Genomic DNA, 22,976 nt, shown 5'->3' on the forward strand with positions numbered 1-22,976 from the left:
AATCACCTCTTTTGTTGCAGCTTCAAAGCAACCAGACAATATGTAAATGAATGAGTTTAGTGATAGCAGTGTTCCACAAAAACTTAATTTACCAAAACAAGAAATTGGATGGATTTGTCCTGCAGGCCATAGTTTGCTGACTCCTATTTAAAGAATACACGGGAAATCCTCAATGCTGGAATTAGTTGACTGTCTAATTTGTTGAGCAGATCAATAAGCGAATGATTCTGTCTGCATGTTAAAATGTCTTTAAGAGATTTGATGATGCCAATCATGTGCTTCTCTGTTAAAAGTGTCAATTAGCAGAATTTTAATAACGTATGCACTCCTGCTGTTGGAGCCTTAATCATTGGAGTTACTATGTATTAGTATCTGAAGTTCAGATGAAAAGGGGAAAAAGTCACTTAGTTTGCTCTTGAAATTTCTTTTATTCTCTGCTGCTGCTAAGTCGCTTCAGTCATGTCCGACTCTGTGCGACCCCATAGATGGCAGCCCACCAGGCTCCCCCGTCCCTGGGATTCTCCAGGCAAGAACACTGGAGTAGGTTGCCATTTCCTTCTCCAATGCATGAAAGTGAAAAGTGAAAGTGAAGTCACTCAGTTGTGTCCGACTCTTCGCGACCCCATGGACTGCAGCCCACCAGGCTCCTCTGTCCATGGGACTCTCCAGGCAAGAGTACTGGAGTGGGGTGCCATTGCCTTCTCCATTTTATTCTCTACCTGGCCAAAATAATAATAATAATAATATTTGAATCTAAATAATACATGGCAAACAATGAGCCATTTCCACTTAATTACCATTTGAAAATGATAATTTTCCAATCTCTTCAGTAAGAAATGTATTATAATAAAATCTAAAGCACCCAGGATTAAAGAAACTGTATTCCTCAAGAAATTATCATCTTAAAAAAAATAAGAGGTCTTCACAGGGTTAAAGAGTTAAAGGTTCACAGGATAAGAGAAAAACAGTACTACCTAGCCTCACAAATTTAAACTATTTGAAGAGGAAGAGTTATGTGAATGAAAAGCATATAAATTTTAGCAGAACAAAGTAATATAATAGGTTTAAAGAATGGGATTTAAATAATAGGTTTTAAAAAATAGGGTAATCCCAATTTAGGATTTTTATTACCTAAAATAAAATGCTCTAATAGCTATGGTAAAAATATAGTATTTTGGGAAATCATTCATAGAATAAATATTCTAAAAACCTGTAAGATGAAGATGCTTCCCTGTGAAAATATATAAACCATTATCCCCAAACATTTCCCTTTCTGAATCTACAAAATTTTCCTCATATTGCAAATCTGGAAAAGACAGAACCTCAGATGAGTAGTATTTAACTAAAATATTTTATGTATGCGATGAATTTGGTCTCTGCCAACTTCTTAGACATGGATGCCACTTTGATTTATCGTTCTCTGGCTTCTGGCAGCTAATCTATCTTTCTTGAAATGGCCTAAGTCCTCTCTTACTCATTCATTACCTGAACAATTAGTGTAAGTTGCTAACATATGTAAAGGCAGGTAAGGAGCGTAAGTCAGCAAATGAATATCCACTGTCTGTCTCATTGAAACTAGGTGGTTCACTTCAATGACTACTCTTACTTTTTGTCCAAGTTGGTATAAAAGAGAGAGGCTTAAAGGATGACAATAACTGAGTTTCAAAAGTCAACTTCTGGAAAGCCCAATTAATATATTTTGTTCAAGATCAATGGCTTCTCATTTAAATTTTCTTTTACTTTGGCTGTGTCAGATCTTAGGTGAGGCACGTGGGATCTTCCAGCTTTGTTGCAGCATGTGGGATCTTTAGTTTTGGCATGTGAACTCTTAGTTGAGGCATGTGGGAACTAGTTCCCTGACCAGGGATCAAACCCTGGTCCCCAGCATTGGAAGTTCAGCCTTTCCCACTGTACTACCAGGGAAGTCCCAGTTTTTCATTTAAATTTTAAAATGTTTAGTCTTGCGTATTCTTGTTAATTCCTGTATCCAGTAATTCCTGTACCAACTCAATAGACAAGAATTTGAGTAGACTCCAGGAGGTAGTGGAGGACAGAGGAGGCTGACACGCTGCAGTCCATGGGATCACAAAGAGTCAGACTTGATTTAGTGACTAAACAACAACATTCTTGTTAAGAATAATATATTTATTTAAATTGTCTTTTTATTATTTAAATGGGCTGGACTTTTCCATTACATGTTTTAATTATTCATTGCTGGTATGTAGGTAAGTCTTCTAATGTTTATTCAGAATTACCTTATCAGTATTAAACTTTTATGTTAATTATATTTGGTTTTCTCAATAGACAATCATTATCAGTATCAGCAGAGCAGGAACTGGATGCTGAAAGTGACAGGAGAAGAAGTAAGAGATGTTAGGTCCATAGCAGTCATGTTTTGATAAGTGATTCCATCACCCTGGCCACAGTTGACTGAACCATGTATAGGTACTTGTTCCAAGAGTCACTTACTCTCTTTTCCCTGGAATTTAGAATTAGGATTTACAAAAATGCAAAATATTCTCTGCAGGTGCATACAACTATAATATGTAAAGTAAAAAAAAGCTTTGAGGCAGTCATATAAAAAGAATATTGCGCATAGTAGAAACATCTATCCAGATCCTCAAAGAGAAGAAAGGACAAATAGAGAATTTGGGCTGCTTTCCAGATCCTTCCTCAAACTGGCTGCATTCCTGCCCTTGAGTTTCATGAGACAGCTCTGTATCCTTTGTAACACATGCCTCTCTTTTGCAAAAGCTAGTTTGATTTGCTTTCTGTTACTTGTGACCAAACAACCTAAGATAATGTGTCTTACCATTATCACAGCACCTTTACCAAATTCTACTGTAATTATTTACCTCCCCATTGAGATTCTCAAAGTAAGTGGCTAAAATGTGTTTTTTTTCATATCCCCAGCACTGAGTCAGCACTCAATAAATATCTGCAAAGTGATGAAAGAGAAAAGCTTGACTGGGTGGGAGACACAGCATGATGAAGCCTGCTATAACAGCTTTTCCTTCTCATATGGAAATGTCTCTTCATGGACTATTTTTTTAAACCCTTAGAAGAGCTTTTCACAAATTGCATTCAGTGGCTACCCACTGGCTCAAGATGGGAATAAGTGTTCAGTGCAGAATGATTCCACAGTAGTTATGTATGGAAAATACTGTGTTATGCAGAGTTAGCAACTTTCTTTACTGTAGTAATTCTCAGAGCCTTTAACATGATACAGGTTTACTGCAATCTTTCAGAAGGTGATAAAACAATCAGGGTTTCCATACTCTTTGACCATGAGGTCCTTTACCACAAAATTTCACAGATAACAGCAATAACAACAGAAAACCTGACTTAAAAACATACAAAGGGCTAGAATAAACATTTCTCCCAAGAGGACATTTAAAAAACCAACAAGCATATAAAAAGATGCTCAGCATCATTAATAATTAGTTGAATGCCAATTAAAACCACAAGGAAATACCACTTCACAACCATTGGGATGGTTACTATTTAAAAAAAGAGTAAATAACAAATACTGATAAGGATGTAGAGGAAGTGGTAGGATCATTGGTAGGAATGCAAAATGGTACAGTCATTATGGAAAACAGATGTGCAGTTTCTCAAAAAATTAAAAATAAAATTACAATATATCCAGAAATTCCACTTCTGAGTATATATCCAAAATAATTGAAAGCAGAGTTTCAAAAAGATATTTGTATAGTCCTGTTCATAGCAGTATTTATTATTCACAGTAGCCAAAAGGTGGGAGCAAGCCAACTGTCCATCTGTGAATGAATGTATAAACAAAATGTCGTATAAACATACAATAGACTATTATAAAGCCTTAACAAGGAAGGAAATTCTGACATATATTACAGCATGAATGAAACTTGATGACATTATGCTAAGTGAAATAAGAGTCACCAAAAAAAATACTGTATGAGTCTATTTACATGAGGTATCTAGAATAACCAAATTCATTGTCCTGGTTGTTTAGTTGCTCGGTCATGTCCAACGCTTTGTGATCCCATGGACTGTAGCCCACCAGGCTCCTCTGACCATGAGATTCTCCAGGCAAGAATACTGAAATGGGTTGCCATACCTTCCTCCAGGGGATCTTTCCAACCCAGGGATCGAACTCACGTCTCCTGCATAGGCAGGCAATTTTTTTTTTTTTTTTTTTTTATTGCTGAGCCAGCAAGGAAACTCAGTCAAAAAATAGCATGGTGGTTGTCAGGCCCTGGGAGGAGACAGGAATGGGAGGTTGTATTTTAATGAACATAGAGTTCCGGTTTTATAAGATGAGTTCTGGAGATTGGTTGCAGAGCAATGTAAATTTACCTGACACCAATGAACTGTTAAAATGGTTAACATAGTAAATTTTATGTGTATTTTACCACAGTGAAAAATTTTTAACTCCACAGAACAGTATTATCAGTAATTAGCCTCCAATTAAAATAAATAAATTTAAATTAAAAAAAATATTTTTAGAAACAATGCCAAAACAATTTCATGATATGTTGCTCCCAAAGGCACGTACATGGGAGCAAAGCCATTCTTATAGGAAGAAATGGTGATGGCTAACTTTCCTTTTCTGTGAAATTTCCAGCATAGTAATTCTTAAGATAATCAATGTAATGGAACACCCACTCATTTCCTCTTAATTGAGAGTGGGTGAAAATCACAGTTACATTTTGTTTCCTGATAGGTAACTCCTAATATATTATTATGTTGGTCTCTTCTCTCCATCTTTAAATATATGGTGTCAGGGAATGAAGACATGGAGAGAAGGTTCGGGGCTGATCAAGAGCAACCGTCTCCTCTACCTAACTGCTAATTTAGTAACCACAACGCAGTGCCCTGAGGAGGGGTCTAAGGGCCAGTGTAGATTTCTAAGGATCTAACCATACTGGGTAAAGTTCTAGCTACCAAAGTTTGAGGGTATCTATCTAACCTGAGCAAAATCTTCTGAATCTCCAAAACTTCTCTTTCACTTCTGACCACATATTCTAAGAGACAATAAACACTCAGTTATAATCATACTGCTGCCACTTGCAAGCTTCTAAACCATCACATAATCCCTCAGTGGCAGCTGTCATCTTCTCTGAAACCTGGGGCCAGTACCGGAACAACCTGCTTGCATCTACCCTGAAGAGTAATGAATAGAAATGAGTTATAAATATAAAATGATGTATAAATCTTTCAGCACCAGAGACTTGGGATGTTTTAAGTACACAAAGGACAGACTAATAAGACTATCAATCCTGTCTCCAATGTATAGACATTTGGAAACTGGGATCTCATCCACCCCTGGCTCTAAGAGTCTTCATTAAAAAAAATCTACCATTTCTATCAATGTAGAGAAATGTGCCCTTTTGCCTTTCTTTCTGGAGCTAATTTAATGAATTTTCCTGTAAATGCTAAGTCTATGTGAGATGAGGTTACGTTGTATCTGCTATTTAGCTAGACTCATTATGGACAGTTTTCTTAATACAGAGAGTGTTCGGTTCTACGGAGATACTGCTCTGCCAGCATCAGGCTATACTGCAGGCCTCAGATGAGTGAATATTAATGATAACATTGTTTTTATATTATATACTGAAAGAAAAACAACTCATATTGAAAAGGATCAAGAATGACAGTTTAAAACCTTAATGGGGTACTATTTTCAACCATGTTGAGTTTTAATACTGAAAAACTTGGTCTTCATTAAGGGCCCAATACTTGAAATTACATTTCTCTGTGAGTTCTGAAAGTATGATAAAAGTTGGTTATTGATTATTTATTTAAAAAGTGATTATTTTTCTGTTGTTCACATAGCGTGCAACTCTCAAATGTGCCAAATGGCAATTGTAAAACTTTTTCATAACAATCTGTAGGCTTGAAGTGAAAGTGAAAGTCGCTTAGTCGCATCTGACTCTTTGCAACCCCATGGACTATAAAATCCATGGAATTCTCCAGGCCAGAATACTGGAGTGGGGAGCCATTCCCTTCTCCAGGGGATCTTCCCAACCCAAGAATCAAATCCAGGTCTCCCACATTGCAGGTAGATTCTTTACCAGCTGAGCCACCAGGGAGGTCCTGGTGACTTCCCTACCCAAATACATACCCAAATTTTACTTATAAGAAGGAATCTATGTAAAAGAAGCATGTGTGCCTATGTGGGACTAACTTAAGGGTCCTTGCATAGAACCTTCTGGCATAGAACCTTCTGGCATAGAGGTAATAGAAAACCATTTAACTGGTTGTCCTGAAACTAAAAGTACCTGCCTAGTCTGTAAGAAGAAATATATATTGACCCAGTCAGCTGAATCATTACCATGCTGATAGAGTACACCAGAAATTTGTCTTTAACATCCAACACTCTATTTTTTGAGGATTAAAGGAGAGGAGATACACATCCCTGCAGGTCTAGCCCTGTAGTAAGGTTGCCGGTATCCCTTCCAAATACATCTTCCTCTCGAATTCACATTTGTATGCTGGTCTGGAATCCTAGAGAAAATGTTTCAGCTGTTGAGGAAAATGAGATAGAAATAGAGAGACACTTTTTCTTCTTTTTTCCTTTATGAGCCTGAGAAGCAATGTTCATATAGCCTTCTTAAGTGTAAAAGAAATAATGAAGTAGATTAGCCACTTTTTTTAAGCTATAAATCAGGGTTCAGCAGGAAAAAAAAAAAACTTTCTAGAAGAAAGCACTGAAATACTCCTCATTTCCATTTTTCTTTCTTCCTCCTTTTCAGGGTCTCCCTCTTCTTTCTGACTAGCTTATTCACCAGCAGATAGGTGTAAAGGTAAATAGTATAGACATAACCCTGGCTATAATTGAGGAAAGGACCTCAGAGAAGCCATCATTTTATAGATAAGCTCACTTTTTCTCAGTTACCTGGTGACTTCTCCAAGGCCAGGTTGAGCCACTTCAATTGAGTCAGATCCATGTTGGCATGTTCTCAGAAGCTGACTCAAATCAAAGCCACAACAAAAATTTCAGAATAAAACCCTTGTGAAATTTCACTGGACCACCAGAAGGACAGGTGTTTACTTTGTTGAACATTATCAGAGGCCATTTGGAATGAAATATATCTCCTGTTCTTGCCCCATTTCAGTATTACCATCCAGATAAACGAAGCCTACCTAATCCCCAATAAATCATCAGTGACTCTTCTTCTTTAAAAGGATGAGTCTTCTTATCATTTCAAATCAAAGAGCCTACTAAAAGTATGAGGTACTTTCCTAGGGAATACTAGCAGGTGAACTCTGACCTCAACTGAAAGAAGAGTTTCAGTGATGACTATAAAAATTATTTTCCATTACTTACTGAGAAGAAGCCCTCCATTTGTATTTGTGAGTCATCACTGTCACTTCTGGTTAAGATGTTCTTCTCTCTAGTGATCCTTGACTGGAAAGGGTCAATAGAAACACTTAGACACATACAGTCGCAAGAAACCTTACTTCTGAGCCCATATATATTCTAAAGACTTTTCTGGATAGTTGTGAAGACAAAAATATTATTTTTAAAAGGCAAGAATCATCTTCAAAAACCAATTTTCAGATTATAAAGGGTTAATTCCTTCTCTTCTGACCTGATTAAAACTATGGAGGCCCAGCTCCAGCAAGAGACTTACCATCTTCCATTTAGCATGGACCAGCCTTCTGTGAGTACAGCTTTAAAATGTTTTCTAGGCTTTATACACTTATCCAGGAAAGAGCAATTTGGGTAATAATAATAATGTATCATTCAAAAAAAACCTTTCACCTCCTACATTCAAATCTTTGTGGCTTCTCACAGAAATCTGGCTCTTTCCCACATTTTGTGGTCAGGGCAAAATCAGTGTCAACAGTAGCAACATAAACTTTATTTTTCAATGACCTGGGCATAGAGATGGTTCTCTCTAGTTTCAAGGAGGGAAGAATGCCAGGACCACAAGCACTCCCAAGTGAAAGGCTGTGCTTGACACACTTGTCAGGGGAGTTGGATGATATTTCAGGGCACAGATGCCAGGAGTTTTTCTCTTAATTTCATCATACTTTTAAAACCATCTTTCTTTCCACAGGTCCTTTTAATGCCTTTGAAAAGATGCATTGTCCTGAGTCATCCAAGAGGATGAACAGTGTGAGCTTGGAGCTAGACTGAAGACTCTCCGTCCTCTGCCTGGTAAGGGGAAGCGGTTTTCTAAGTGCCTTATATGTTCAACCTTCAGTTAATTCCACTCACCCTCTACCCGCACTGGTTATAAAGACAAATAGCACTGCAGTCTTCGGGTACAGCCTCCATGTTTACTTCTGGTTACAGACAAGGATCTACTGCTCAGACTCTGGAAACTATGAAAGTCATTTTGGAGAAGAAATTTTGGACTCTACCTCTTTCTTTTCGTCACAGAGGAGGAAAACCGTAGTAGTGGTTAAGAAAGCTGAAACAAGGAGGGGAAGGTACACACAATTCTGAATTCCCCCTTAATCTGACTTTGGCCATTCCATCATCCAGAGTGAATTGCAACTGTTACTCATCAAGTATGGCAGATCTGCCCATCACTGCCACCACGCTCATATCCGCTCAGCTCTTCCCATTTCAGTTCCCTGCCAACCGCCAGCATCTGCCTGTCTTTGGGCTTTCTCTGAACTTAAACTCCTCAGCACTTCTACTCTGCCATAGAAAAATGTGGCCAGAAATGCCAAGAAATAAATGCCTCCCTATAAGAATAACCTTTGACCAGCAACTAACTGAAGTTGGTGCATAAATATCTCAGTGCCCTTGTCCCTCAGATGGGATTATCTCTGAGGTGTTTCCTACTCTGGGTCCCAGAGTCCCCCAGTGAGGTTAAGTTCCAGTTGCCCACAGTCATAATAATACAACATTTTATTGTCTGGATTCCATTCTTTTCATTTCCCCGCTCCTCTACTGTGTCTCCTGAGATTATACCTTAAATAAACTACTTGCACTGGAATTTGTGTCTATGGGCTGGCTTCAAAGACATGGTTTTGGCATGTGGACTCTAAAAGCAGAAGATGAGCTGCTTTGTCACATAAGGTTCATATTCATTCAGTCCAATCTCTTTTATATACCTCCACCAATGGCTATTAGCATCTTATGTCAGCTTTTCCCCTTATGATTAAATTTTACTTGATTTCATTTGGATATAAATGGGGAACTGGCTCCTGTCTCATATGTCAGCATCTGCTTAGTCTCTGCCTTTTGCACAATCACGGATCTTCTTATAATGAACCCTAACCTACTCCTAGATTAACTTCTGTCAACTTCTGAGTCCTCATAGAGGTTTTCCAACACACATACACAGATTATTAGCATTTTTATGCTATAAAATCCTTGACATCCTGTGGACACATATCAGGATGTTTTTAAATTCATAGAATTAAGTATTGGGTTAGCCAAGAAGTTTGTTCACATTTTTCTGTACCATGTTATGGAAAAACCTGAATAAACTTTTTGGCCAACCCAGTATATTGGATTACAGATGAAAAGAAAGTTACAATGAAATATTATTTGTAACCTGGACTCTAGATAAGAATATATTCTTATGTACATCTAAGCCTAAGGAACTGTGGGCCTTATCATTTCTCTTCATTTCCCTCATAAAGCTTTGGGACTTATTAAACCATGGTTTCACACAGTTGCTGACTTTCAGGACTCTTCAGGCTCACCTGTGCCAAGATCGGAGGACTGTAAAGACTTTGTGCCTCCAGGAGAGAAGTTCTGCTTTACCCATGTTGCTCCTGATTAAATGTCTCACCTCTGCCTTTTTTTCCCACTTGTAGGCAGACCCACTTATTAGTCCCACCTTTGTGGATTGCTCATTCAACTGAGTAACTTTCTTCTCTTAAGTGTAATTGTTGCCTGCTTTAAATCCCTACTTGGTCCTTGTGGCTTCATATCTTTCAATATTTTGTCAGTATACTTCCTCATTATATCTCTAGCTTCCCTGACTTAGGCCCTCTTGGTTAGGAAAAGAGATACCATTTGCAATATCTGTAACTTTCTTTAAAATACTTCAACATAGACTGCTTGATACAAATGTATCACTTTTAATCTAGCCTTAGGAGCAATCAATGATCCTAATCAAGGATCTATATCCTAGGAAATATGAGGTAACAGTGACTATGAAAAGCCATTCCAGGGATGGCTAATACAAATGACTTTGCTGAAAGTTTTGCTGCTTAGCATAATCAATGGTAGAACTATATTTTCTTCAGTGAAATTTATAGCTTGCTTATTTGATTAAAGAATGTTAGAAATGGGTTATCATAGGTACAATTGGTGGTATTTGAGATGTATTTATTAGCTAAATACTTTAAAGACACAACCTGTCTTTGAGTAAATAGGTATGGAGTTTTGCAGGGGCTTCCCTGATGGTTCAGATAGTAAAGAATTTACCTGCCGTGCAGGAAACCCAGGTTCGATTCCTGGGTAAGGAAGATCTACTGGAGAAGGGAATGGCTACCCACTCCAGTATTCTTGCTTGGATAATTCCACGGACAGAAGAGCCTGGCAGGCTACAGTCCATGGGGTCACAAAACAAGCTTTTTACATTGATCATTAGTTTCGGCACATGCTTAACCCAAAACCCAGAACCTCGTTATTGTTCTGGACTGTTCCTGATCATCCTTTTAGAGTGGATGCTTATACCCACTGCTACAATAATATTCTATTTGTCTCAGGTGAACATTTTATGCATATTACTTATGGACCACCAGAAAGGAGAGAATCTAGGATTTCTTTAGTTTGGGAGTATATGGCTCTTTTTGCATGCTTGTTAATAAATGTCTGTGTGTGTACTAGGATTTGGTCTGAGTCTTTCTTTTATTACCAAGCTGTAGTAGAGACACCAGTCCTTACCTACCCTCTAAGATTTGGTGATTTCTGAGAATTTCCAAAATGAGTGTAAAATTGTGATGATTACCCCCTTACTCTACTCCTTAATCACAGAATAGGATAGATTTCCCAATAGTATAGACTTCCCATTAAGACCATCTTGTTGAATACCCTGCTGCCAACCATTTTCCACAGTGAGGATTGGGATTGTTTTACCCCATTGGGCTGTCCTCTTTGGTCCAACTCTGGGTTTGAGTGTCCTCCTTCATCTTCATCTTGTTCTGGATGTTAGGTTTCAGTCCTCTTATGTCTAAGTCCTTACCATTACTGGTGTCAGATTCATTCACTTATTCATTCAGCAACTATTAATTGAGCACCTTCCATTTACTATACAGTGTTCTAGACCCAAGGGATATTTCAGTCAATAAGACAGATAAGATCATGTGGTTAAAGATCAATAAAAAGTGAACACGTTGATAAAATAATTTCAGATAGCAATAAGTGCTGTACAAAAATAAAATTAAGCATATGGGATGTGACATTAGAGCAGGAGATTTTTTTTGCAAAGGATGATCAAAGAAAGCCCCTCTAAAGGTTAATGAGTACATTAAGCAGAGATCTAATAATTCTTTCCATCTGAACCATCCAGAATTATAATATTAGAAATTAGTGTGGTTTGCAATACACAGTGGCACTGTGAGCTCTAAAAGGTTCATTTTTAACCTTTTAGGGATAACCAGATCCTCCTCCATGCCTGCACATCCCTCTAGGTTTAACCAAAGTGTGAAGAATCCCTTAAAGAACCAAGATCCATTTAGCTTTCTTAGGGACAATATAATGCACAATTAGCAGTTTGACTTTTTTCATTGAACTGATCAGTTTGTATAAACTGATTGGTTTAGCATTTTGTGGTCCACAAATAGACAATGAAAATCAGTGGAAACCAAGCTTAACTTAATATTGATGGAGCCCTAAGAAATAAAATTTGAGATTTACAGGGCCTTTAGAAATCAGTGTACTCAGGAAGAAAATGAGTTCCAGAAAATTAACCCCAAAATGTTCAAATTGTACACCAAAAGCACTTGTGTTTATATGGCTACTTACACATAGACATTTTTCAAGATTATTGACATTTATATCTTACTTACTGTAAAACAATTTATCATGAACTGTTTCAAAATTTTTTAAACTGAAAACATTAAAGTTAAAAATAGGAGAATAAACTACCCATCAATCTACTGCTATTGGTTTTAGATTTATCAGTCACATTTGGTGCGTTCAAATATTCACATTATTTTAATCACAAAGTGCATAAAATTTAACATCATACTTTTAAACCCAGCATTATATGCCTTTTCCATATTGCTATATAGTATCTATGTTTTGTTTAATACCTATAAAATATTCCATTGAGCAGTTATACACTAATTTAATTAACAAGTCTCCTATTTTAGCTATTTGGGCTGTTTTTAATTTTCATTGTTATTTGAAAACTATATTAATGCAAGACTGTTCCAGAGTTTGGATTATTTCCTTAGGCTAAAGTCCCAGAAGGAAAATTGCTATATTAAAGGATTTGAGTAATTTTATAGTTCTTAAAAAGCTAAAGCTGTTACATTGAATAAAGTGTAGGCTAATATTCAGGGTAGGAGTAATATAGAAGGATATCAGATTTTAGTAATTAAGTAGGTGAAAATGTGACCTGCTTTTAATTGGACATTTATTTGTTGAATTTTCTCTTTTGTGAATTATCTGTTCACATGCTTTTCCTGTTTATTTGCTTGAACTTAGGGTTGATCCATTTTTTGGATCCTTTAGAGATGTTCACCCTCAGGTATTTCTTTTGCAAATATGTTTCCCAGATGCCATTATTTCTTTTATACAGAATATATGGACTTATTTGTCCATCTTTTACTTTGTGACTGTTTCTCTTGTATGCTTAGAAATTCAGCATACTCTGCAGTTCTTGATAAATGATCAGTACAATTCAATTTCTTTCCATTTTATGTTTGTTAGATTTTATTCCTTTATTTATATTAGAAGTTTATTTATATATAACTTTTTATTCATATTTAGTGTGAGGTATATTCATTTTATTGTCCATTTGATGAGTTATTCCAATTTTATATATTGCCTACCTTTGCCTAGCCTTCTTTTCCTGTTCTTAAAGATATGAAATGACTTTATATTTAAATATATATACAATATGTTCTATATATTTTAGTAGCTTTACTGAGGTATACTTACACATAATACATGTCGCATACATGAAATATACCACCATCATAATCAAAATAATGAATATTTTCATTACCCCCAGTTTTCTCTTGCCTTATTTTATGCTCTCCCTCTTTCCCCACCTGCCCTTCATAGTCTCTACCAACCTCAGGCAACTACCAGCCACTATAGATTAGATCTCATTTTTTAGAATTCTATATACATTGCACCATACGGAACCTACCCTTTTGTCCTGGCTCATTTCACTTAACGTAAATATTTTGAGATTCATCCATATTATAGTGTGTTTCAATAGTTCATTCAGTTTACTGCTGAGTAGCATTCCATTAGATGGATATACCCTAGATGGTTTATCCATTCTTCTGTTGATGTACATTGCAGCTGCTAAGTCGCTTCAGTTGTGTCCGACTCTGCGACCCCATTAGGTTCATTTCATTTTTTTTTCTATTAAAGATAAAACTGTTATGGTCATTGGTGTTCTAGTCTTTGTGTGGGCATATGCTTTCATTTCTCTCAGATAAATATTTAAGAGTGGAATGGCTGAATCATATTGTCAGTGTATGTCTAACTTTTTAAGAAACTGTCAAACCATTTTCCAAATCAGTTGTTTCATATTATATTCCCACCAGCCATGTATGAAACTTTCAGTTCTTTCATAGCTTCACTAATATGTGATATGATTAGTCTTTTTAATTTTAGTCATTATTAGTGGGTGTATAACAGTATCTCATTGTGGCTTTAATTTGCATTTCCCTAATAATTAATAATGTTGAGCATCCTTTCATGTGCTTATTTGCCATCTGTGTACAAAAGTTTAGAATAATAATGTTCTCTTGATGAATTGACCCTGTTCTTATTATTAAATAATCATCTCTTTCCTTTGTAATATTATTTCCTTTGAAATCTTTGATAGTAACATAGCCACTCAAGTTTTGAGTAGTGTTAGCATGGTATACTTTCTCATTCCCTTACTGTTAACATCTGTCTTTATATGTATAGTATATTTCTTATAGACTTTTGAATTTTTATCCACTGTAACAATCTCTAACTTTTATTTGGAACAATTAGAACTTTATATTTTACATAATTATTGATCCAGTTAGGTTGAAACCTTTTATCTTACTTCTTGTTTTCTATTTGTCAAAACTATTCTTTGTCCTCTTTTCCCTCATTTTCTTCTTTCTTTTGGATTAATTGAATATTTTTATTCTATTTTATCTCCTTTGTTATGTCCCCTGGTGGCTCAGATGGTAAGGAATCTACCTGAAATGCAGGAGACTCAGGTTCAATCCCTGGGTCAGGAGGATTCCTTGGAGAAGGAAATGGCTACCCACTCCTCTATTCTTGCTTGGGTAATCCCATGAACAGAGGAGCCTGATGGGCTATAGGCCATGGGGTTGCAGAGAGTCAGACATGATGACCGACTAACACTTTGTTAGATTATTAGCTTATAACTCTGTTTTCTTATTTTAGTAATTACTTTTTTTGTGGTTTTGGAGAAGACTCTTGAGAGTCCCTTGAACAGCAAAAGAGATCCAACCAGTGCATCCTAAAGGAAATCAACCCTGAATATTCATTGGAAAGACTGATGGTGAAGCTCCAATACTTTGGCCACCTGATGCAAAGAACTGACTCATTTGAAAAGACCAGGATGCTGGGAAAGATTGAAGGCAGGAAGAGAAGGGGATGACGGAGGGTGAGATGGTTGGATGGCATCACTGACTCAATGGACATCAGTTTGAGTAAACTCCGGGAGTTGGTGATGGACAGGGAGGCCTGGCATGCTGCAGTCCATGGGGTCGCAAAGAGTCGGATGTGACTGAGCGACTGAACTGAACTGAACTTAGAGTTTATAATATAGATCTTTAACTTACCTCTGTTAAATTTCAACTGTATACTACTTGTGTAACTGTGCAAAACCTCACACATAGAATATAAAAACCTTACCATACTATACTTACATTTTCCCCCTCCAGATCTGTGTGTGTTTCCATAATATGTTGTTATCTTTAAAACAATACTCTTTTTATTGTAGAAAATATGTGTAACATCAAATTAACTCCCTTAACCATTTTTTAAAATGTATTAATTTTGTATGTTTATTTTTGGCTGCACTGGATCTTTGTTGCCACGCAGACTTTCTCTACTTGTGCTGGGTAGGAGCTACTCTCTACTTGTGGACAGGCTTCTTATTGTGGTGGCTTCTCCTGTTGCAGAGCACAGGCTCTGGGATGCATGGGCTTCAGTAGTTGAGGCACAGGGGCTCTAGAGTGTGGGCTCAATAGTTGTAGAGCATGAGCTTTGTTGCCCCAAGGCATGTGGAATCTTCCCAGAGCAGCGATAGAACCCATATCCCTTGCATTGGCAGGCAAGTTCTTAACCCCTGGACCACCAGAGAAATCCTTTCTTAACCATTTTAAGTGCACATTTCAGTGGCATTAAGTGCATTCATATTGTTGTGCAATACTCACCACTATCCATATCCAGAGCTTTTTAAAATATCATCCCAAACTGAAACTCAATACCTGTTAAGTAATAACTTCCCATTCCTTAAATTCTCAGACCCTGGTAACCACTATTCTATTTTTTGTCTATGAATTTGACTACCCTAGAGTCCTCATGTAAATGCAATCATACAATACTTGTCCTTTTTGTGTCTGGCTTATGTCACTGACATTATCATACTCTTGTCAAGGTTCATCCACATTGTAGCATGTACCAGAATTTCCTTCCTTTCTAAGGCTGAGTAATATCCCACTGTTTGTATATATCAAATGGTGTTTACCCACTCACTTAACAATGGGCATTTGGGTTGTTTCTTTCAGCTATCATGAATAATGCTGCTCTGAACATTGGTATATAAATACCTGTTTGAGTTCCTGCTTTCAATATCTTTGGGTATATACCTAGAAGTAGAGTTGTTGGATTACATGGAAATTCTATGAAAAACAGTTAATCTTTTGAAAATATTTAAATAAAAATTTAAATTATGATTTAAATTTTAAAATCTTCTATATTCACCTATACAGTTAACATTTCTAGAGCTCTTTGTCCCTTTGTGAGGATTCCTATTTCCAAGTGTATATTTACAAATGTTAGCTATTTGTTCTCATGGTGGAACTATAGAATATAATTTTCAGCTCCCAGAAAAAAAATCATTTAAGATTAAAAATTGAATTCCAGGTCATCTAAAATGTAACTAGGAGAGAACAATGAGAAAGTACTCAGTCTTTCCATCTGATAATATGTTACAATTTGCCATTTTTCAGGTCCTCTTTTCAATGTACAAATAAAATTTTGCATTTTTATTTAGTCAACTTCGATACATTTTATGTTTATTTCTTCTGCTTTTAGGGCATTATATTTCTATAAATGGACCTTCTTAAAATTATGTTTTAGTTTTCTTTTTTATAAAGGTACAGAGTACTACTGACTTCTGAGTATGTATCAGATACTGTTACCCTGATTAAACATTCGTTAATACTAGAGATCATTATTTTTAGCTGAATGCCTTGGACTTCTAAGAATATAATCAAGTCAACTAAAAAATAATAATTTTATGTATTATTTTCTTTTACTCCAATTTCTTTGACACTACTTGCTGCATTGCTGAAATTTTCCAAAATGCTACTATATAAACAGTTAACATAGATGTTTGTTATCATTGTTCCTAAGTCTACAGGGACTTTCTCTAAGACTTCTGCTATTGACTATAATGATGACAAGTTTATGATAAGAACTATTAATTATATATATATTAGTGGAAAAACCTTCCATTCCTTTTTTGAAACTACCTTCAAGTGTTCAATTTTCATACATGCCTTCCTGCCACTATTGTATTATCAACATAATTATAGTAATGCATGTCCTTACATTTTATCATTCCTGCATTTGTGAGATAAGCCCTGCTTTACTGTAGTGAGTTATTCTCGTATTATATTATTGCAGTCCCTGTGTTCATATCATCTTTAAGGTGTTAGTTAATGTGTACTATTCATTTCAGGTATTCTCAGCAAAGAAGCATAGAGCCTCCCACTACTCCCAGGTATTCTCAGCAAAGAAGCATAGAGCTTCCCACTACTCCAGAGCTGGTGTTCAGTAGGGGGAAATCCATAAGAAAAAAAAATGTATGGTGACCTTATTAAACAGGAAAATACAAAGGGTTTTTTTGGCAGCATCTTTCTTACCATAGGCTTGTGTGCGTGCTTCAGTTCAGTTCAGTCGCTCAGCCGTGTCCGACTCTTTGCGACCCCATGAATCACAGCACGCCAGGCCTCCCTGTCCATCACCAACTCCCGGAGTTCACTCAGCCTCATGTCCATCGAGTCAGTGATGCCATCCTGCCATCTCATCCTCTGTCGTCCCCTTCTCCTCCTGCCCCCAATCCCTCCCAGCATCAGAGTCTTTTCCAATGACTCATGCAAAGCATCAGAGTCTTTTCCAATGACTCATGGTGACCAAAGTACTGGAGTTTCAGCTTTAGCATCATTCCTTCCAAAGAACACCCAGGACTGATTTCCTTTAGGATGGACTGGTTGGATCTCCTTGCAGTCCAAGGGACTCTCAAGAGTCTTCTCCAACACCACAGCTGAAAAGCATCAATTCTTCGGCACTCAGCTTTCTTCACAGTCCAACTCTCACATCCATACATGACCACTTGAAAAACCATAGCCTTGACTAGACGGACCTTTGTTGGCAAAGTAATGTCTCTGATTTTGAATATGCTATCTAGGTTGGTCATAACTTTCCTTCCAAGGAGTAAGGGTCTTTTAATTTCATGGCTGCACTCACCATCTGCAGTGATTTTGGAGCCCAGAAAAATAAAGTCTGACACTGTTTCCACTGTTTCCCCATCTATTTCCCATGAATTGATGGGACCAGATGCCATGATCTTAGTTTTCTAAATGTTGAGCTTTAAGCCAACTTTTTCACTCTCCTCTTTCACTTTCATCAAGAGGCTTTTTAGTTCCTCTTCACTTTCTGCCATAAGCATGGTGTCATCTGCATATCTGAGGTTATTGCCTGTCCTACTCTTTGTGACCCCCCCTGGTCTGTAGCCTGCCAGGCTCCTCTGTCCATGCGATTTCTCATGCAAGAACATTGGAACAGGATGCCATTTCCTACTCCAGGGGATTTTGCCAACCCAGGGATGAAACCTGCATTTCTTACTGGGAAGCCCACCATAGGTTTAAGAAGTTAAATTCCCTAAGTTTTTGGTGATTAACATAATTATGGTTGGAAAATAAAAAGTGTAGCTTAGAAAATAGGAAACAGGTAAAAATCATAGAAAATAGGTTTCTGCCTATCTTCTTGATGTCCTTACAGCCAAAACAAACAAACAAAAACCATTAAATCCATTTTTAGGCCAGTTACAGACTCCCCTGTGCAATACCAATATCAATCTATCCATACAATCTTGTGAGGTGGGAAGCAGTGGTAAGAAATTGTTTTAAAGTTTATTTTTTTTTTAATTTTATTTTATTTTTAAACCTCAAACACTGTATTAGTTAGAATACATGTGTTAAAATGACTCTATGTGACTCCATGGACTGTAGCCTGCCATGCTACTCTGTCCATGGAATTCTCCAGACAAGAATATTGAGGGAGTTGCCATACCCTCCTCCAAGAGATCTTGCAGACCCAGGAATTGAACCTGGGTTTCCTTCATTACAGGCAGATTCTTTACAATCTGAGCCACCAGGGAAGCCCACCTCAAAACTAAGGTTCATAAAAACAATGTTATTGAGAAATTTCCCTCAAAGTGAAAAGCTAAGCAATCCCATCTCTTAATTCACTGTTGTCTTCCATGCTGTCCTATTCTTGGTAGCAGTTTATTGGAAACAAGAATTGTAGTATTGAGTTTGTTTTTGTCTTCATATATGCAGAAGTGGTAGCTACTGAAAATCAACAAAATGGGAATTGAAACAGTATGGCAGCAAGTGAAGCAATGGAGAACAATCTTTCTTTGTCCTGTAAAATGAAATCAAGTGGGGAAAACATTATTTTTGTGCTGTACCTTTAACCAACTTTAACATTGAGTCAATGTTCATTTTCTTATACTGATAATTCAGGAATGTCTTTTGTGAGTTTTGTTTTCTTTCATTTTTTAGAATCCACATGCAGTCCCTTTGGCAATTGAAGTTACAAGGATAACATCTCTTTTGTTGACATAAAACATGGGAACTTCAGTGGCAGGATCTCATTATCTGATTACAGATGTGACTTTGAATTAATCTCTCTGAATGAGCATTTTTGGAAGAGTTGTTGCTCCCAGGCCAAGCCCAAGGTTGTGGAAGAGGATTTGCAAAGGTATTCCTTCTGGCTTTTTCCTGCTGTATTCCATTAGTGCTTCATCTAGTTTCTCATCAAGCCAGAAACTACAGTGAGATTGATTTTAGTTCTATACACAAAGGACACTTAGCTAATATTGCTTTACCAAGTGGTCAGTGGGAGAGCAGCAGCAGATTGTACTGTGCAAAGTTCCACAGGGATCACTGACACAGTGTGGCGCTCAAGCTTATGAAACCTCTTGAGAAGAATTTTCAAAATGACCTTGAGAAAATCGTCATGTTTCACCCACATCTTTGAAAATGTATAAGACTGGAATTGTACAAGACATGTAGCAGAATCATGCAATATGTGATCTTTTGTGTCTGGTTTCTTTCACTTAGCATAAAGTTTTCAAGGTTTATCCATGCTGTAGCATATTGTCAGTATTTCATTCCTTTTGATGGCTGAATAATATTCATTCATTTTGCTCACCCATTCATTAGTTTTCATTTGGATTGTTTCCATTTTTGCCTATAGTGAGTAATGTTATTATGAATATTTGTACAAATTTTTGTGTGGACATGTTTTCAGTTCTCTTGGGTATATACCTAGGAGTAGAATTAGTGAGTCATATGGTAACTTTATGATTAACTTTTAATGGCCAAACTGTTTTCAATGGTTGTGGCTGTACCATTTTACCTTCCCCCAGGGCATCAGAAAAGATGACTGAAAGGATTCTCCATTCCCAAGCAAGAGGGAACCCTGAGGGCCAGAAGGAACATAGGAACCACAGCGCATGGCACAGAATGGGTAAGAAAACTGAAACATCACCAGAGCACCACTGTAGCTAAAGGAAAGTGACCCACAGTACCTTTGGTCCCCTAGCAAGCAGGAAGACAGGTGGCCTGAGGACCACCAGAACCATAGCATTGAACAGGTAGGCGTTTAGAGGGTCCCTCCAGGCACCATCAGGAGGAAATGATGTAAACAAAAGGAGCTGCAGTTGCCCAGCATGAAGGATCCCAGGAGTCCCAGGGGGCAGGCAGGCTAGTGACCAGATGGCCCCCCAGGACCTCAGGGAAGGTGACCTAAAGTTCTCCTGGTTCTGCAGCAAAGGGGAAGGCCAGACCTGTAGCAGGTCCACAGGCTGATACAGGGAAGTCCTCCCCAAAGGCACCAGCGTGAAGACACAACTACAGGCAGAATGAACTAGTTTTACTGATGTTGCTTTAATATATCACATAGGCAGGCTTGTGACCAAAAGTATCCAGAAAACCCAGAGGGCAGGCAGGATAATGACGAGACGGGCACTCAGGACAGCTGTGCCCTGCGGGTAGTGAAAGTTGCTTATACAGTCCATGGAATTGTCCAGGCCAGAATACTGGAGTGGGTAGCCTTTCCCTTCTCCAGGGCATCTTCCCAACCCAGGGATTGAACCCAGGTCTCCCGCATTGCAGGCAGATTCTTTACCAGCTGAGCCACAAGGGAGGCAGCTGCAAATGATCTCTGTTTACCAGTGACCAGGAAGGCCGATGGCTAGAAGGACAACTGGGAACATGGCACAAGGGCAGGCTGGTAGTCCAGTGGTTCTCCAGAGAGACCAAGGCAAGGTAAGACTCTGCATGAAAGGAACCACAGTTCCCCTGTATGCAGACAGATCTGCAGCTCAAGAAATTCCAGGAGGGAAGACTAGTGACTAGATAACCCGTCCACACCAAGCATCACTGCACTGTAGGGCAGGTGGCCAAAAATCACACCCATTTCTCTAGCAAGGGAGAAGGCTGCTAAGTGTCAGAACTAAAGGTACCCTAGCACACCTGCAAACACTGGTTCTCTGGAGACACCAGTGTGAGGGCAGGCCAGTGGCTGATAGGAGTCGGGTTTTCCCAGTATGTAGGGAGGCTTGAGGTCATAGGGATTTCTGAAACCTCAGGTAGTAGGTAGGTGGATAATAGGATGTCCCTGCTCCCACCACCCCCACAGGAAATCAGCGCACTGCAGGGAAAGAAGCCCCAAATGATCTCAATTCTTCAGCAACAGGACAAGCTGGTGGCCTGAAAGACATAGGAACCATAGCACGTTTGCAGGCTGGTTCCCCAAGGTTCCCCCAGGGCACCATCGCCCCAAAAGGTGTAACCTTAGGTAATCACAGTTTCCCAGTAAACAGGCAGGCATATAGCCCAAAAGATCTCAGAAATCGCAGGGTATGGGCAGATTAGTAACCACAGAAGCCCTTGGAGAATCAGTGTGGTGTAGAGAAAGGGGCTGAATATTTGCCCCTTTCCCCAGCAAGGGCAAGGAAGATGAGCTTAAAAGCCATTAGGACCTAAGCACGAGGACAAAATGGTACCCGGATTGTTCTTCAGAAGCACCAGTAAGAGGATACTATGGTAGCCTACAGCAGCCATAGTCCCGCAACTCGCAGGCGAACTTGAGGCTTAAAGGGTCGCAGAAACCTCAAAGGGAAAGTAGGCTGGTAACTAAACAGGCACTCTGGGGAATCAGTGCACCACAAGGAAGGGGAATGAAAGTGCTCTAAGTTCCCCAGAAAAATCAGACTGCCAGACTAGTGTAGCCGGAACCTTAGTGTTAGGGTTAGTTTATACCAAGACAGTCACAGAAAGTACCAACATCAAGGTATTACGGTAAGTAAATAGAACCAAGTTTCTCCCAGAATACTATGGCCTAAAGTATCCTGAGAAACCCACTGTGTGGTTAGACACTGGGGAGAAAGTGGATAAAATTCTCCATTTCCCCAGCCAGCAGGGGCAGAGGGAAGGGAGCGGAGGAGTGAAGGGTAGAAGGACCATATGAACATCAGCATAAGTGCCCAGAAGGTACCATTTGTTAACCACCTTAGTTCAGTTCAGTCACTCAGTCGTGTATGACTCTTTGCGACCCCATGGACTGTAGCACCCCAGGCCTCCCTGTCCATCACAAACTCTTGGAGCTTGCTCAAACTCACATGCATTGAGTCAGTGATGCCATCCAACAATCTCATCCTTTGTCGTCCCCTTCTCTTTCTACCTTCAATCTTTCCCAGCATCAGATTCTTTTCTAATGAGTCAGTTCTTCACATCAGGTGGCCAAAGTATTGAAGCTTCACCATCAGTCCTTCCAATGAATATTCAGGGTTGATTTCCTTTAGGATTGACTGGTTGGATCTCCTTGCAGGCCAAGGGACTCTCAAGAGTCTTCTCCAACACCACAGTTCAAAAGCACCAATTCTTTGGTGCTCAGCTTTCTTTATAGTCCGACTCTCAAATCCATACATTACTATTGGAAAAGCCATAGCTTTACTAGATGGATGTTTGTCAGCAAAGTAATATCTCTGCTTTTTAATATGCTATCTAGGTTGGTCATAGCTTTTCTTCCAAGGAGCAAGTGTCTTTTAATTCCATGGCTGCAGTCACAATCTGCAGTGTTTTTGGAGCCCCCCAAAATAATGTCTGTCACTGTTTCCATTGTTTCCACATCAATTTGCAATGAAGTAATGGGGCCAGATGCCATGATCTTCGTTTTTTGAATGTTGAGTGTTAAGCCAGCTTTTTCACTCTCCCCTTTCACTTTCTTCAAGAGGCTCTTTAGTTCTTCTTTGCTTTCTGCCATAAAGGTGGTGTCATCTGCATATCTGAGGTTACTGATATTT

General features: G+C 38.3%; 1 long non-coding RNA gene across 1 annotated transcript in view; it reads left to right on the top strand.

Moving 5' to 3' along the window:
* Window positions 1-8,075: 8,075 nt before the first annotated feature.
* The window catches only part of LOC129639089 (uncharacterized), a 110,226-nt gene continuing 95,325 nt past the window's right edge, over window positions 8,076-22,976 (top strand). Inside the window, exons 1-3 of the long non-coding RNA XR_008708158.1 lie at window positions 8,076-8,146; window positions 19,168-19,366; window positions 20,037-20,137. This is a non-coding gene — a long non-coding RNA (uncharacterized LOC129639089). The remainder of the gene's footprint in view (window positions 8,147-19,167; window positions 19,367-20,036; window positions 20,138-22,976) is intronic.

Source organism: Bubalus kerabau, chromosome X (genome assembly GCF_029407905.1).
Source record: "Bubalus kerabau isolate K-KA32 ecotype Philippines breed swamp buffalo chromosome X, PCC_UOA_SB_1v2, whole genome shotgun sequence".
Taxonomy (NCBI): Eukaryota; Metazoa; Chordata; class Mammalia; order Artiodactyla; family Bovidae; genus Bubalus; species Bubalus kerabau.